General features: G+C 37.5%; 1 long non-coding RNA gene across 4 annotated transcripts in view; it reads right to left on the bottom strand.

Annotated features, from left to right (window-relative positions):
- LOC121132914 overlaps positions 1-18,942 on the bottom strand; it is a 142,884-nt gene that overhangs the window by 104,218 nt on the left and 19,724 nt on the right. For 3 of the 4 annotated variants that reach the window (XR_005869633.1, XR_005869632.1, XR_005869624.1), the window contains exon 4: positions 16,167-16,268. The exons of the other annotated variant lie outside the window; for it this stretch is intronic. This is a non-coding gene — a long non-coding RNA (uncharacterized LOC121132914). The remainder of the gene's footprint in view (positions 1-16,166; positions 16,269-18,942) is intronic. 4 annotated transcript variants of the gene reach the window in all.

Genomic DNA, 18,942 nt, shown 5'->3' with positions numbered 1-18,942 from the left:
TTGATGTTTATTTTTTACTATTTCTAGTCTAATAGAATCATATCTCAAGATTTATAGTTTTTCTCATTTATGTAATTTAATCCCCAAACTAAATAGAAAATGATGCAAATTAGCTGATTTTGCAGATTTAAGTTCATTGAACTACTGGCTTTTTGCTATATCAAGGGATCAATTAACACACTCTAAGTGGATATAAACCTGAGTCAGTGTTTATTAAGCATTGACCTCTTGTCAAGTGAAAGTTGGCTTACTAAATCAGAGGTACCATTAAGGACTATGTCTTATCTTAGAACCTTATTTTCCCATCTTTTTCTCCATGTCAGTAATACATTGGTTACAGGGCGTGCCCCTCCCAGTTTGGAATGCTTTTGACTATGCCCTATTATTGCTCATACTTATTACTGATATCTAAATTTCCGTATACCAGGAGATTAGAGATTAAGCAGTAAACACTTCTAGGAACAGATAATCATTGCATTGGATATGGCTTATTTTAGAGAATGACCCCTTTTTAGTTGAAACACAACAAAACACATACATCTAAAATTATGCTTGGTTATGCATTCCAAGTGGACTTATAAAATTCATTTTACCTCCTCAAAAAAACCCAGAAAATTATCTTTACCTTATTTGTTCACACTGTACAGTCCATACTTGTGTTAATGTAGTAACGTATGTTACCTTTAAAAATTTGTATGTTTTTAGAACAAAGAACCAAATACCAATGACGATAAAACAAGTGGCCAAGAAGATCCAGCCTCACAAAATGCCTCTGTTGCCATTTCCTCAAAAAAATCTGTATCCAGGACAACTTCAAAGCAGTTAGCTAAGATGGTACAGCCTCACAGACTACTCCAGCCAGGATTTCAGTTAATCTCTGTACTTTCCCATCACGCATAGACTCAACCACAAATGATACAGTTAGTTCTCCAAACACTTGACCATTATCCCAATTCTCTTAGGATCCCCTAAAGATCCTTCTGCCCCAGAAGAAATTTTAAGAACATGATACCAACAATTCAAAAATAACAGGAATTAGCAATCACTGGTCATTAAAATCTCTTAATATCAATGGATTCATTTCACTTATAAAAAGACAGGCTAACAGAATGTGAAAACAGCAGTACCTATCCTTCTGTTGCATACAAGAAATACACCTCAACCTCAAAGACAGACTGTCTCAGAGTAAAGGATTGGGAAAAAACTCCCAATCAAATGGACCTAAAAAAAACAAGTGGGTGTAGCTAGCCTAATATTTAACAAAATAGACTTCAAGCTAAAATCAATCACAAGAGATGGAGAAAGACATTTTATACTGATCACAGGAAATATTCATCAGGATGAAGTCTGAACATCTATGCCCCAAATACAAAACCACTCACATTTGTAAAAACATTACTAAAACTTAAATTGCACATCAAACCCACACTCTAATAGTAGGAGATTTCAACATGCCACTCTTGTCAAACACAAAAGAATACTGTAAAGAGAAGCTTTTTCCTTGAGAGAAGCCTTCCCACCAGCTTGGTTCTAGAGCCGCTTCAGTCCCAAATAAACACACAGGAGGCTATATTAATTATAAAGCTGTTGGCCTTGCTTGTTTCTTACTGGCTAGCTCGGATTTAAGTAATTACCCCATAATTGTTAATCTAAGTATGTCTCTTACCGGAGAAGTTTCCGGGCTTCCTACCCCATGGCTTTACATCTCGACTCTCTGGTGTTTCTCCTTCCCAGAGTCCTCCTGGACTCTTAGTCCCACTATCTAGATTCCTATTGGCTCAACAGTGCTTTATTGACATAAGACTTCCCCAACAGAATACACCTTCTTCTCAGCACTCCATTGACCCTTCTCTAAATTTTATCACATACATGGTAACAAAGCAAACTTCAACAGACACAAAATAAATAGGAATAATTCCCTATATCTTATTGGCTTACCGTGGCTTAAACTTAGAATTCATCAACAGCACTAATTGCAGAAAGCCTACAAACTCATGGAAATTGCGCAGTACCCAAGAGAATCACCACTGGATCAAGGAAGAAATAAAGAAAGAAATTACAGACTTCAAATAATTTAACAAAAATGAATGCACCCAAACTTATGGGATACTATGGTAGCAGTACTAAAAGGAAAGTTAGCCTACATAAAGATTTTGGAGAAATCTCAAACTAGTGACTTAACAGCACGCCTGAAAGCTCTAGAATAAAAAAGCAGAATCACCCAGAAGAAGCAGACAACAGGAAATAATCAATTAAGGGCTGAAATCAATAAAATAGAAACAAAGAAAACAATACAAAGAATCAATAAAACAAAGAGGTTATTCTTTGAGAAAAATCAAGATAGACAAACACTTATTGAAACTAACCCAAAGTCAGAGAGAGAATATTCAAATTAATAAAGTCAGAAATGAAAAGAGAGACACAACAACAGACACTGAAAAATCTGTAGACTCAGTAGGTCATACTTCAAAAACCCGTACTACACATTATTGGAAAATCTTAAAGAAATGGAAAATTTTCTGGATAGACACTTCATACCAATATTAAATTAAGATGAGATGAAAAATTTAAATAGAATTGTAACCCGTAAGGAAGTAGAGGCAGTCATCAAAATCTCCTAACCAAAAAGCCCAAGGCCAGATGGTTTCAGTGCAAAATTCTGCCAGAAATTCAAAGAAGAGCCAATACTAATACTCCTCAAATTGTTCCATTCAAAAGAAACAGAAGGAATATTGCCAAACTCTTTTTAGGAGGCTACAGTTATGCTGATACCCAAATTACAGAAAGATGCAACTAAGAAAGAGAACTACAGACCAATCTCCCTCATAAACATTCATGCAAACATACTCAATAAAATGCTGGCAAACTAAATCCAAGAACACATCAAAAATTTATCCACAAAGATCAAGTAAACTTCATCTTATAGATGCAGAAATGATACAATATTTGAAAATATATCACATAATACACTGTATGAATAAACTGAAAGAAAATAAAAACACAAGATGATATCATTAGATGCTGAAAAATTTCTTCACAATAAGGGTCTTGGATAGACATATAAGAAATATATGTAAACATAATAAAATATATATACAGCAAGCCAATAGCCAACATCAAACTAAATTGAGACAAACTCGAAACTATTCCACTAAAATCATGAGCAACACAAGGCTGTCCTCTCTATATATATCTATTCAATATTGTACTATAAGTTTTAGCTAGATCAACAAGACAATAAAAGGAAGTCAAGGGGATACAAATTGGAAAGGAGGAATTCAAACTTTCACTGTATGTAGGTGATATGATAGTTTACATAAGTAACCCCAAATATTCTGCCAGGAAACTCCTACAGATGATAAACACCTTCAGTAATGTGGCAGGATACAAGTTTAACTAAAAAATCAGTTGTCCTCCTATATACAAATGATAAATGGCCTGAGAATGAAATCAGAGAAACATCATCCTTTACAATAGCCACATAGACACAAATAACATTAAATATCTTCGGGTAACTGTAACCAAACAAATGACAAGATCTTTAGTCTTTGAAGAAAGAAATTGAAGAAGATATCAGAAAATGGAAAGATCTCCCATGCTTTTGGATGGACAGGATCAACAAAGTAAAAATGGCATACTTAACAAAAGTAATGTACAAATTCAGTGCAATCACCATCAAAATCCCACACAATTCTTCACAGACCTCAAAAGAACAATACTCAACTTCATATGGAAAAACAAAAAATCCAGGGTAGCCAAACCAATCCTGTACAATAAAGGAACTTCTGGAGGCATCATCATTCCTGACTTCAAGTTCTACTATAGAGCTACAGTAATAAAAACAACTTGGTAGCAGCATAACAACAGACATGTGGATCAACGGATTCAAATTGAAGATCCTGACATTAACTCACACATCTTTAAACAACTGATTTTTGACAAAGAAGCCAAAATTGTACAATGGAAAAAAACAAAGCATTTTTCATCAAATAGTGCTGAAATAACTGGATGTGAACAAGTAGAAAACTGCAATTAGATCCTTATCTATCCCTATGCACAAAACTCAAACCCAAATGGATCAAAGACTCAACATAAATCCAGCTGCACTAAACCTGATATAAGAGAAAGTGGGGAGTAGCCTAGAATTCACTGGCCCAGGAGAAAACTTCCTTAATACAACAACAGTAGCACAGACAGTGAAAGCAACAATTAATAAAGGGGACCTTTTGAAATTGAGAAGGCAAAGGGCATGGTCACTAATACAAAATGGCAGCCTACAGAATGGGAAAAAATCCACACCAACCCCATATCTGACAGAGGGCTGATCTCCAAAATATATGAAGAACTCAAGAAACTATACATCAAAATGCCAAATAATTTACTTAAAAAATGGGGTACAGACATAAACAGAGAATACTCAACAGAAGAATTTCAAGTAGCTGAAAGACACTTAAGGAATTTCTCACCATCCTTAGCCATCATTGAAATGCAAATCAAAATGACTCTGCTATACCATCTTACTCCAGTCAGATTGGCTAAGATCAAAAACACTAATGAGATCTAATGCTGGAAAAGAAGCAGAGCAAGGGGACCACGTCTTCATTGCTGGTGAGAGACCAAACTAATACAACTACTTTGGAAATTAGTATTGCAGTTTTCTTAGAAAACTGGCAATGAACTTGCTTCAAAATCCACTAATACCATCTTGGGCATATGAAGGAAGCACCTTCATATCACAATATTATTTTCTCACCTTTGTTCATAACAACATTATTTATAATAGTCAGGACCTTGGAAACAACCTAGGTGTCATTCATTGGAAGAATGAATGAAGAAAATGTGGTGCATTTACAAAATGGAGTATTATTCAGCAGTAAAAAAAATTACATCTTGAAATTTTCATGCATTGATGGATCTAGAAAAAAAGCATACCTAGTGAGGTAACCCAGACCCAGAAAGACAAACAAGATATGTCCTCACTCATAAATGAATATTAGATTAAAGCAAAGGATAAACAGGCTACAGTACACATCCCCATAGAAGGTAGGTAAAAGGGACGGCCTTTAGAGGGATACAAAAGGAGAACCCCAGGAATGGGAAATAGTTATGATCTCTTGGATAATCTGGGAGGGGCTATCAGGGAGGAGATGGGGGATGGGAACATTAGAGATTGAGATGGTCATGTTTAGAGAGGGACTGAATGGGAGAGCAATGATTGAGGCAGCTTGATAGAGGAAACCATTATGAGGTTAGGGAGAATCCTGTTGCTAGGGATACTCTGAGGAATCCACAAGGATGACCCCATCTAAGACCCCTAGCAATAGTGGAGAAGATACCTGAACAGGCCTTACCCTGTATTCAGATTAGTGAATTAGTGAATTATTTATTCTCCCGTCACAGAATAAACATCCAGTAACTTATGGAAGAAAATGCAGTGATTAGCAACCAAACGCTGGGCTTAGCTTCTGCAGTTCAGTTGAAGAGACAGAGGGTACATATGAGTAAATGGGGTCAAGGTCAGACAGCTAACCTGAGCTAGCGGTAGCTCACAGACTCTGGACTGACAACTGGGGAACCTGCATAGGATTGATCTAGGCCCTCTGAATGTGGGTTATGGTTATATGGTTTGATCTGTTTGTGGGGAACCCTGGCAGTGGGATCAGGACTTATCCTGGGTACATGAACTGGCTTTTTGGAACCCATTATCTATGGTGGGATACCTTGTTCAGCTTGATTCAGTGGGGAGGGCCTTGGTCCTGCATTAACTTGGTATCTCAGATTTTGGTGACTTCCCAAGGAAGGCCTTCATCCCTTTGAGGAGTAGATTGGGGGTAGGATGGAGGAAAGTGGGAAGGTGGGAGAAGGGCTTGGAGGGAGAACAGGGATTGAAATATAAAATTTAACAATAAAAAAAGTTTCGACCAGAAAAAAATCAATAGAGTTTAACAATTTTGACTGTACTATCTGTGAAAATATTTTTGGTTCTGGGACATAGGAGTAAATTTTCAAACAATAGTGTACCCCTTAATTGTGTATATGTGTCATAGCTTCAAAGTGTGTAAGCATGGTTTAGAAATGGACATTGAAAAAGGACCAGCTTCCTGAAATAACTGAGCCTTCTACAGAAGATGTTTACTTCCAGGTCTTTCAAACTGACAGAGTGAGCACACAGCTATTTGGAGCATCAGACAGTGTCAGGAAGCTGAGAAAAGGAATCTGAGTCTCTTATTTGTTCAGTGTTTATGTGATAGAAGATGCTGATGTTGTAATAATGTTCCAATCAGTAAGTGAAGTCCGTCATTTGAAGGAGCTCCATATGTTTGTCATAAATGCTTGACAATTGATGATACAAATAATCCATCCATTTGCAAAACAGCCCATAATATTTTTAAGGTAATACCTCTTAAGTGACCTCGTGGGGAACATATGTAGAATTTTCAATCCAAACTGTAGAGCACTGAGACAGGATTAAATTCTGACTTTATTATTGAATATCTTCCTTTCTTTTTATTTAAACTGCATAACCTCTGACTTTATTTTTCTTCATGAAATTATCATAGTCCTTCTTTAAAAGGTCTTATTAGGTAAAATTGAGCTTTGGTGCATATTTAAAACACAGGACTCCACTCCAGAGCACATGATGCTGCTGCCAATTTTCCACAGTCTTCCTTGCACACAACTTTATTCACTTCTTTGAAAATATATTTTATTAGTTATTTGAGAATTCCAAACAATGTATTTCAATTATATTTTGCTACAAATGAACTCTAAACCTTTTAGATTTTTCTTTAATTTGTAGTTTTTATGTATTTTGTCCTCTAATGATTTCTTCACTGTATCATGAGAGCATTTTACAAGATATGTTGGGGCTATGATTTAGGCTGATAATACTTAAGAATCCTAAAGGAAAAATTTCAAAATGCTCACAAAATAATCTGTGCATAAAATGTTAATTTAAGTTTTATTATCTTTTGATTTAGAAAAGCAATTTTATTGGACTGTTTGTACTTACTGTTTTTGCATGAGTGGTTATATGCACGGAAAATTTATTCTTGTAGATTGTTTTAGGACTTTATCCATATCTTCCTAGATTTCATTCAGTGAATGATATGCCTGACTCAGATCTCGGTGCTGATATATATTAAGCTTAATAAAAATATAGTCTATATATTATAGGTCATCCTGAAAAGATAGTATCTTTTTTTGTTTTGTTTCTCAAGACAGGGTGTTTCTGTGTAGCTCTGACCATCCTGATAGTTGTTCTGTAGACCAGGCTGGTCTTGAATTCAGAGATCCACCTGTGTGTGCTTACTGAATGCTGGCATTAAAGGTATGTGGCACTATCTGGCTGGATAATATCATCTTATATGGGCGCACTCATTTTCTTGAAAAACCTCATTCATGATTTTGACACTCTAGGTATTACCTGCAAATCTGTGGCAACACAGAGTTCAAAGACTGGCTAGTTCAAAGAATGCATATGTATGATAAATCTAATTCTCCATAAATTAGTGGCTATGAATGATGGTAATGGCGCTCTTTTGTGATTTTAAGGCAATGCTCTTTTACACGTCCACAAAGTAATCATATCCAGAGACAGTTTTGAACTTGGGGAACAGTAACTAAATATAGGCAAATATTGAGCATTCTGTCTCTGCAATCACTAAAGCTATTTGAACTGTTATTTTTTCATAAAATAATTGAAGCAATTTTTCTAAAAAGTTTTTTGATCAAATAAAAGAAAGATGTTTCAACCAAAAGAGTATGCAAATGTGATAACTTTTATTATAGCACATCCAACAGTTACCAGATTTTGAATGGATAAAACATTCGAAATTAGCCAGAATATTTCTAAACTAGATCTCATCACTGAAGACAAAGTTTCACAAGAGTCATATCATAGCATTTGAAGTAGTTTTTGTAGATGCAATATTTTTCTTTTTATAAAATTTAATTAATATGCAATTGCATCATTTGCCCCACTGGTCTCCTAACCTCCAAAGTTTGACCCTTCCTCCATTCCAAATTAAAGACTTCCTTCTGCTTAATTACTGCTGTCACACACGTGTAAATATAAATATGTAAATACATGTAAATATATATATATTTGTGTATATTTATAACATGTAAATACAGCCTGCTAAATTCATTCAGTATTGCCTGCATGTTTTTAGGGTTGTCTACTGAGTATTGGATAAGCAATAGAGGTCCTCATCCCTGGGGAAATCTAGTTCTTTCTTTCTCAGCAGTTGTAAATTGTTGTGACTTTTTATGCAGGATAGGGTCCTATGAGATTTCTCCCTTTTACAACGCGGTGTCAACTGTTGTTGGGACTATCCAGATCTTCTTTAGGCAGACATGTTGTTAAGATTTCACCACTATATCTTCCCTGTCATAGCTACAAAGCACACTTTCACAGCAGATTTCCTGGTCCTCTGGTTCTTAGAATCTTTCTGACCTCTCTTCCATGATGTTCCCAGAGCCTTGGAGGCAGTTGATGTGTTGGGCATATGCCAGGTGGGATTGGGCACCTCACAATCAGTTAGTTGTTCTTTGCATTTTGACTCACTGTGGTTTTCTGTAATACTCTGCTGCTGCAAAAAAGGATGAGGGGAAACTATCTATACTTATCTGTGGATGTAAGTGTTAGTGTTCAGAACGCAGATGGGAATTACACTGGTTTAGGAAATGGAAGTAGTATAATTTCCTATAAGATCTCTGGCTGCAGTAGCCATGTGTAGCTAGTCAGCCATGTAGTACAAGACAAGATGTACTTACTGTTAAGTGGGACTTTCATCCAATCAGACAGCTATTGGTTACCATCAAGACGTAAATGCCACTTCCTTACCTTTAGTGACACTTTTCTATGCTGTTCATTATGGTTTTCTCAGACATCTCATATGGGTAGGTCTATTAATTGCTTTCCTCTCTTCCTAGCATATATATCTACTTTAGGTACTGTGAAAGACAGAATTGAGTGAAGAGATTTTCAGGACATATCCAACTCAAATCTTTAAAATGCTATATTCAAAGTACATGGTTTCTTCAGTGACACAAATTTCCTTTCAACTTTTGGTAGGCAATCCACATAAATAATAATATTCATAATTAATATTCATAAAATATCTAGAATTCAAATAATGACAAGAAAAATGGCAAAATAGGAGCTTTTAAATACTGCTGTGGGACTGTTAGTTAAATAGTTACCTTGGACAATTGGGAATTTATAAAAATAATACTATTCCAATAACCCCAATTACTCCCATTTTTTTCAAGGAGAAATAATAATGTATGTTAACAAATCAACTCTGTTAAAATATTTACTGCAGCTTTTTCCTAGGTGTTGTAATTATCCATAGTAGAATAGAAAAATAATTGTAGCATGCTTGCATATCTATGATTTGTTAGAAGTTTGAAATAACAATAGAATGCTGGTGACAGAAGGATAAATGTTGTCCAGAGTTAGAATGTTGACATTATCTAAAGAAGGGAGATTTGATTTGTTTTTCAAAGCAAAATGCCCATGGTAATAAGTTATGAAACATGGAAGGTTTATTTGGTCCATAGTCTCTTGTTTTCATTGCTTTGGACCTGTATGAAGGCACTACATCATGGCAGAAGCCCATAGAAAAGGAAGCTGTTATCTATTCTATTTCCCCTCCCCAGGGGAATTCATGAGTCTCTCATTGAACCCACCTTGTCACCTAGCCTCTGTGGGTTTATGGGTTGTAGCATGATTATCCTTAATTTACTATTAACATTCACTTATAATTGAATACATACCATGTTTATCTTTTGGTATCTAGACTACCTTTCTCAGGATGATTTTTTTCTAGTTCCATCCATTTGATTTCAAATTTTCTGATGCCATTGTTTTTAACAACTGACTAATATTTCATTGTGCAAATGTACCACATTTTTTCTATCCAGTCTTCCATTGAAAAGCATCATGGTTGTTTCAAGTTTCTGGCTATCAAGACTAAAGGAAAGATTAACATAGTTGAGCAAATGTCCTTGTGGTAGGATGGAGGGATAGGAACAAGAGGAATCAGGTAAGGGAGGATAGAGGGAGAGAGTACTGATAAAAACAACTGGAATTGGGGGGTATTTCAAGGTCAAGATAGAAACCTAGTGAAATGAAAACCCCCAGGAATCTGCATGGCTCTTTGACCCTAGCAAAGACTTGTGATGGGGGATATGAGGTCTAAACTGGCCATCTCTTATAACCAGGCAAGACTTCCACCGAGGGATTGGGATACCAATTTAGCCACAAAATCTTTAAGCTTCAATTTGTCCTGTCTGCAAAATGTGCTGGGGTAAAGATAGTACAGAACTTGTGGGACTGGGCAATCAATGACTAGTCCTGTGGAGACCCAAGCCATGAGAGTGAACCTACTATTGACACTGTTTGTCTGCCCAGGAATGAGAGGCTGGATAACCCAGAACCCTAAGATAGAACTAAACACAACTAGCAAAATAAATAAATAGATAAATAAATACATACATACATAGACAGATAGATGATAGATAGATAGATAGATAGATAGATAGATAGATAGATAGATAGATAGATAAGTCAGTGAAATGATTCCTAACGATATTCTGTTACACTCATAGACAGGAGCCTAGCACAATTGTCATCAGAGAAGCTTCATGCAGCAACTGATGGAAAGATATGGAGACCCGTAGGCAAACATTAGAAATAGCTCAGGGAATTCTGTGGAAGTGAGAGACGAAGGATTGTAGAAGCCAGAGGGGTAAAGGACACCACAAAAAACTCCACAGAATCAACTAACCTGTTTGAGGATACTATAAGAACATGGCCCACAGAATCAACTAATGAGGACTTAACAGTGGCTCACAGAAACTGAACAGACAACCAGGGAGCCTGTATGGGTCTGAGATAGGTCCTCTGAATATGTTATGGTTGTACATCTTAGTCTTCTTCTGGGAATTCTAACAGTTGTAGTGGACGCTGTCTATGACTGTATTGCCTGCTTTTGAGAGTCTTTTCCTCCTTCTGCATTGCCTTGTACAGCCTTGATTTAGTGGAGGTGTCTAGTCTTATTGCCACTTGATATGCCATGTCTGTTTGATGTTACTGGGAGGCCTACCCTTTACTGAAAAGAAAAGGAGGATGAGTGAAAGTGGGGGGAGAGGATGAGAGGTATCGAGGAGGGATTGTGAGGAGAGGTGGGAAGGGAAATTCATTTGGGATGTAATATGAGAGAAGAATAAATAAAAAAAATTAAGAAGGGGAGGAAAAAAAGATGTGGTTTACCTCATGGAAGGCAAATGCAAAGGAGGAAATGGAGAAACCATAGTCTCAGTCTACACTTCGAAGTCATGTTCCCAATAACTTAACATCCTCATTAGCCCTGAATTTCTAATTGTACTACCACCCAGTAATACTATGGCCTAGAGAGTCAACATTTAACCCATCACCTTTTGGGGGGCATTTCCAGTGCTGAAGGTATGAGGTATCAAAGGGGATGACAGCTTGTACTTAGGCTGTTGGATATATGAACAGATATGTTTTTCAATGTTCAGTAGATTTTAACTGTTGTTAGGTGCATTTTATTTTATATAAATTACATTTAATTTTAACAAAGTGTGTGGCCCAGACAAAAAGTACCCTGTCAGGATATCCAAAACAAATTACAGATTTAGTCTGTCATTCCCACATTTTCTAAATCTTTCTGCATGTTCTTTCACTCATTTTAGGATTTTAAACATTGTTATATAAGAATGTTCTAGTTGTAGCTTATATGAATGAAGTGACAATACTTATCTGCTCACTGTTATGGCCTGAAAATAGCTTTTGAAATACTCAAAGTACAACTGTAATAGTTTTCTAGTTAAATGAATCTGATTAAAATGTCATGTCTATTTAATTAGATAATTAACTGAATTGTGATTCAAAACTGTCTTCCATCTCTTATTATGGTTAGTGTGATTTAAGATAAAAAGTACTGGTGTAATACAATAAATAAAAGACCCAGAGACTGATATTGGGATATAAACTTCAAGCTGAAGATCAGAAAAGCAAGTAGCAGGCCATTAGCATTTACCACTACTTTAGGCTAAGTGGGATGATCTGCTGCCTCCCCTCAGTGTGGCTGGAGAATCCTGAGACTGAATGTCTTCCTATCTTGAATGTGGCTGGTGAATGAGTGCATCCTCAATGTGGCTGGAGAATAAATGCCTAATACTGAGAACTTTATCCTGTCTTTTATACCTCTCTGATGCTGGGATTAAAGGCCTGTGATCCCAGATGCTGAGATAATCTTTATGCAAGCTGTTTCTCTTTAAGACTGGATCAATCTTGTCTATATCTGGGTGGGCATGGACTCACAGAGATTCATCTACTTCTTAATCCTGAGTCCTAGGGTTAAAGGTGTGTACTAACATCTACTAAAGTCATGCTGCTGTGATTAAAGGTGTGTGCCTGACTTCTATGACTTGTGGCTGACTTTCTGAATCCTCAGTCAAGTTTTAATAAATCATTAATAGTATATCATCACATACTACGGACTGGAGTAGCTCAGTGATTAAATCACATATTGCTTTTTCAGAGGGTCACAGTTTAGTTCTAGCACATAGAAATGGGCAGCTCACAACCACCCTCAAGTGTAACTCTGGTAACTACAATCACCTGCACTCATGTATATAAAATCTACACACAGATATACACATCATTAAATATAGATAAATCTGTAAAAAATAAAAAGTACTAAACATTTGTTTCCTAGTGCATCTTGTGATTTATACTGTCTTTCTTTTGCACAAACATTTGGAAAATTGAAGTTGTAGTTTGCATGAAATGATCTCTCCAAGTTCCTTATATTTTTCAAATGTGTGCTTATTTCTTTCCTCAAGCTTAAAACAATTCCTAACCCAGTGATATTCTATGAATGGAAGAGATTTATTGGCATTATACAGTCCATATATACACTAGAAAGAGGTGAGGTAATTTAAATTTAGGATGATTTTGATATACTTAGAGAATGACTAACAAATTAACATTATGATGTTTAGAAAGAAAAGTAAATGATCATCATTATATCTTGCCACTGAATGCACAAATTAGGATTAAACATTAAATTATGGTTAAGATAAAAGACACCTCAAAGATCAATGCTTATAACTTCTTTTTCCACACCCTCAAAATAAAAAGGTAACTAGAATTTTCCCACAAAAAGAGAATGAACCAGAAATTGGTATTATCAAGGGATCCAATGAAGAAGCATTTTTCTTCCTACTAATTCTTGAACCCTTACTGGTTATCTAACTTGAAGGCAACAGAAAAAAAAAAAAACAATGGAATCTTGAAATTCGCAGATAAATGGATAGCACTGGAAGAAACCATCCTGAGTGAGGTAACCCAGTCGCAAAAAGACAAACATGGTATGTACTCACTCATATATGGATTTTAGACATGGATCAGGATAGTGCCAGTCTGCACTTCCACTGATAGAGAGTGTGGGAAACAGGAAAGAACCTAAAAGATATGTATAGTACCCAAGAGAAGAGGAATGAGGCAAGATCCTCTGAACAGATGGGGAACATGGCAAGGGGTGGAGGAAGTGGAAGCTGGGAAGAAGAGAGGGGGAGAAGAGGAAGAGAGAGTAGGTCATGGGGGAACAGAAAGGGGGCAGAATAGGGGGAAGAGGGAATCATAGGTTAGAAGACAGATCAGGCACCAGTGTGACCTCTAGTGATCTAAAGGGATGACACCAATTGGCAAGCTAAGCAATAGTGGAGAGACTACCTCGAATGCCCATTCCTGATAATGAACTTGATGTCTATAACCATCTGGGAGCCTTCATGCAGTGAGTGATGGAAGCAGAGGCAAACACCCACAGTTAAACACTGAAATGAACTCAAGGAACCCAGTGACAGAGAGGAACAATGAGCAAATTGGCAAAGAATGGGCTGGCAAAACCAGCAGAGACAGCTGATCTGAACAGGGGAGAGATCTTGGACCCCAGACCGACAGCAGGGAGGCCAGCATGGGACTGATCCAGACCCCCTGAATGTGAGAGTCAGTGAGGAGGCCTGGGCAACCTATGGGGCCCTGAGCAGTAGATCAGTGTTTATCCCTGGAATACAAACAGACATCGTGTGTCTATAGCACAAAGAGGGAAACTCTCTCAGCCTGGACTCTTACCTGAGTGAAATGACAGACTCTAGATATCCCCTATGTGGAAGGAATTGGCAATAGGGTGGGAGGCTGTGTTTGGGATGGGGGATGCAGGAGAAGGGGAGGGAGAGGGAACTGGGATTGTCATGTAAAACAAGCTATTTAAAATTAAAATAAAAAATTAAAAAATAATAAAACTTTATAATACAAAAAAGAAATTAATATGGCAAGAATTAAAGAACTACCTGGGATTTATGTGTATGGTTCTTTTTTTGGGTTACATAAAAACTCATAAGGAGCCCTTGTTCTTATCAGATCAATAACAACTGTCTCATTTCCAGTGGAGTGTGGGATGTTTGTTTCTGAGTCAGTATGAAGGAAGGCATTGCTGCAACAATTTTTACAGTAGCTAATTGAATACTTTTGCCTGGTCTTCTTTTTCCCAATTCCAAGTTTCTGTTATAGTACAGTTACTTAATTCTAGGCACTTTCTATTTCCTTAAGATACATCTTTTCAATTACTGTTTAATTGTTAACCCACACTCAGCTTTCCTCAAAGTCTGACCTTCAATTAGATCATCCCTGTTATTGGTAAGTAGGTTTTATCCTTGCAGCCTGTCTTCACATAACTGAAGTGTGAGCTAGGAAGAAAGAGAAAATGAGAAAATCTCACTACTACCGTATCCTTTGTCAATGCACTCAAGATTCATAATAAGCAATAAAAACATTCATGTATCTTGCATTTTATAATGCACTGAACAGTTTGACATGAAGTCATGAATAATATTCACAAATGCTGGTTACTGGTGCAGAGGACATTTTCCAGAAGCATGCATGTCACAGAAAGCAAGTTGGAGCAGGGACAGAGACTAGCTTATCTAAAGCCTGTTTCTGTCTTATGTTCTATCCACTAACATTCCTGCTCAGCTTCCTCTGTATTCCTAGCAAGCACATTTTTGAAACACTAAAATTCATACTAATTGAATTAATCATCCAATTCAGCTACAGGCTGGTAGGCTTAGTACTAGCATTTATAGTTTCAGTATTCCAAAATAACAATCCTATATCTCATCTAATTTTGCATCTTAGTCATTTTCAATGGTTCTGAATCTGTCCCACCATTTTTAGCAGGGTCCCCCAGCACAGTGTGCAGTCTGGCCACTTCCTCTGTCTTCATTCTTAGAACTCGGCAATCTCTCCACATATATACTGACTTGTAATAACAAGGTACATGTATTGCATTTTCATTCTGGGGCTCTATTCCTGATAATATCTTTTGAATATCATCTCTGCCTTCTCTAATGATAACACACACAATTTTCAGCATCAATATAAAGCATCCCCTTCTAGAAAAGTACTGCAGAGGAAATTTGTATATATTGCCATGGAATGGAGCTTTGAAACTAAACATATCTGTTTCTCATTCCTTACCAGTTGTATAAAGGTGGCTTGCTAGCTGTACTTTAGTTTAAATATTTATTGAAAGCATTAATAAAGAACTGTAACTATATCAGATAATTTAATTAATAGACAGCATTGTAGCACTTATAGAAAATGCTTATTATCAACTAGTGATAAAATTGATCATTATCTTATTTGGCTTAGCTCATTTCTCCATTATCTACTCATTTCATGTATCATATATTATTAAATTCCATCTTTACAACACTATGCCTTCATTGGACTGTGAAGTTTTCAAAACCAAGAAAACATTAAATATTTATATGCCAAGTGCCATGCAATCAGTATTATACATAGTAGAAGAATATTTAGGATATCTATAATTATTGATATAAAATAATTGATGATGAGATGGCCATGATGGGAGTTGAGTTCAAGTTTTGTCATTTACTAGTTTAAAAAATTCCTCAGCCTTTGTAAGTTTCATTTTCCACAATTATAAGTGATGATAAAAACTGGCCTTGATTAAACTAAGAGATATATACTATATAAATACTTTATATGATATAATGTTCTATACAAACAGTAATTGATAGTATCATTTTAAGCTAACGTAAGTCACCTTCACCTATAGGATCCCAATACACCACTCCTTGTCATATGTTCTAAGGACTCTTCACAGTCCACAGATGTTTGCTCAGCCACATTCATTGTGGCTCAATAGCTAGGAAAAAGAAAAAGCATAAATGTACTTCAGCATTGCATAGATAATGAAATATGCAAATTATTCAGCTGTAAAGAGAAATGGAATTATGAACTTTGTAGGTAAATGGATGGAATTAGGAAAGATCATATTGAAGGAGGTAACCCAACTCAAATTGATGAACACTGCATGTGCTCCAATCATCTGAGGATCCTAACTGTAAGTCTGTATCTGTGAGCATATATCCTGGGGTAATTACAAAACCAAGAAAAGTAAAAAGGGATTATTGCTAGAATGTAGGCAGTGAGGGAGCAATGGAGAGGTTGATAACAGAGTAAGAGTTATTAGATTGGGTAAATAGGAAATGGGTCTTTATGTAGAGGGGAAGATGCAGAAAAAAGAGAACAGTAAGGATGTATGAAAAGTTAAAAGAATTACGCTCTTAATGATCTATCCCCAAATCAATACAATACACATAAGCTTGTATACAAAATATATGCCAATTAAATAAGTTTTTCATCTGGACTGACAATGCTTCTTTCAACAGCTAAAGACCAACTAGATCTCTAAAGTCAGGAACGCTTTTGAATTGTTGGTTGGGTTGTCCGAGAGACTATCAAAATATTATAGACTATTGCTGTTGCCCTTGGTTGTCCTCTACACCCACCCAATGGAATGTAAGTCCTTATTGTTAAAAGCACTATGGAGTACAGTCACTAGGCCCAAAGGTCCCTGTGATGGAACTGAGATGAAAGCCTCCCTGAGGACTACCTTTCATGGTACCAAATGGTACCATGGAAGGTTCCAGGGAGGGGAACAACCAATAGTCCTATCCCTATGGCTGTAACACCTATGAACCATAAAAAATAATTATCTTGGCACAATAACCCTAAGTATGTAGTAGTGGCATGGACACATTGGTAGCAATCACTAGCCATCTAATTGCACTTAAGACATACTCAACAGAAGGGGCATTATGTCTGGTACTGGAAACCTAGCCAACTACCCAGAACTAGTGAATTCATGAATCATAGAGCTTAAACAGCAAATTTACCAAGCTAGAATAATCTCTAACTGCATTTTAAATTTGTCCTTATACCCACAGATAAATGTAGTCCTTACCCCTCATGAAGGAAACTTCTCTTTGCAACAGCTGTAGGTCAATACACAAAACCACAACCAATCAAAATGAAGAGTTGTGGAGCTCAGCTCTAATGGATAGAACTATAAAACAACTCATGAACCTCAGGGTCAGGGATCATTGAAGAAGGGGGACAGAAAGATTGTAAGAGCTGAAAGACCATAGAGTTTGCTATGAGACTGTGCCTCCTAGGTATATCAGAAATCACAATCACAAGTCTTACCAGAGTGAGAGTTTAAACATGAACTGAACAAGAACAATATGACTACAACTGAGCAGGTGGAAACACACATAGTTGAACCAGGTGGTTTCCTTTACTTCTGGCGAGGAAAGCTGGTCCTGAGGTCTTGAGAGTGGGAGAACTGTCTCTGCTCCTCATCTGCTACAGCAGCCAGTAGAGCTGGTGCTGCACCTCACCTAAACAGCACAGCAGAGCTGACCCTGAGGGCAAGAGCATGGTAGATCTGGCCCAACAACTCCTCTATCAGGCAACAGTGTGGGTAAGGGAGAGATGGACGCTCATGCCCCTTGTCCCTTGCCACCTTCAGCAGGCAAGGGAGCTGACTCTCTTTCTTACCAGCTGTAGTATTAGGGAAAGCAAGCCCTTCACCTCTCCTGTCCAGCACAATAGAGCTGAACCTGTTGGTAAGGGCATGGGTGAGCCCAACCTGAGAGCCTGAGAGTGGGAGAGCTGGCCCCACCCCTCATCTGCCATGTGGTGGTGGGGTCAAGGAAATGATGCCATGCCTCCTCACCCCTTGCTACCTGTGGCAGGCCAGGCAGATGATCCTTCTCCCTACCAGCTACAGCACTTGGGAAATCTGACCATGTACCTTGCCTGGGCAGCACAGTAGAGCCTAGCCTGACGACAGGGGTGCAGGTGAGCCGGATCCATAAGCTTTGGAGATCTGGTCCCACCCCTCAGCTGCCATATGGTGGCATGGACCAGGGAGAGATGCCCCTAACCTGCTCCTCATTGCCTGTGGCAGGTGGGAGAGCCGGGCTTGTGCTCATGAGAGTAAGAGAGGTATCCCTGCCTTTCACCAGATACAATACTCAGGAGAGTGGCCTCTTGGATAACACCGCAGAGCTGGTCCTGGTGATGAAAGATGTAGTCCAGCCTTCCCTGACGGTGTGAAAGCAGGAGAAATGGTCCTACCCCTTGCTTCTTGATTAATAGGATAAACTAGCGGAGGTAATGCTGGAGAACTCCCCCTGTTGGTGAAGATAGAGGAGTGCCCTCAAGCTGACCATCTGCAACCACCCAGGCCCAGAATCTGGAATAAGTATTGGTCCACCCGACAAAATTACATATCATAGAATATGTCTGAGATCATGGCTGAATGCTGAAATCCGCATGTTTTAGAGAGATATTCTTCCCCCGGTGCTACAGAACAACTCCCTCCCCACCTCCTCAAAAGCCCGGAAGCATATCACAAGCTCTTTTTAGTGACTGTTACTCTATTCCTTGTTTAAACTTTGGGAAGTCAGGGGTCAAAGCATTGCTCTTGTCATGCTCCTAAATTTTTCTATATTTCCTGACTGATGTCACCC

This window comes from Mesocricetus auratus, unplaced genomic scaffold, assembly GCF_017639785.1.
Source record: "Mesocricetus auratus isolate SY011 unplaced genomic scaffold, BCM_Maur_2.0 Super-Scaffold_4256, whole genome shotgun sequence".
In the NCBI taxonomy this organism is placed as follows: Eukaryota; Metazoa; Chordata; class Mammalia; order Rodentia; family Cricetidae; genus Mesocricetus; species Mesocricetus auratus.
Note: the sequence above shows the minus strand (reverse complement) of the source record. Positions and strands in the feature narration are given on the sequence as shown.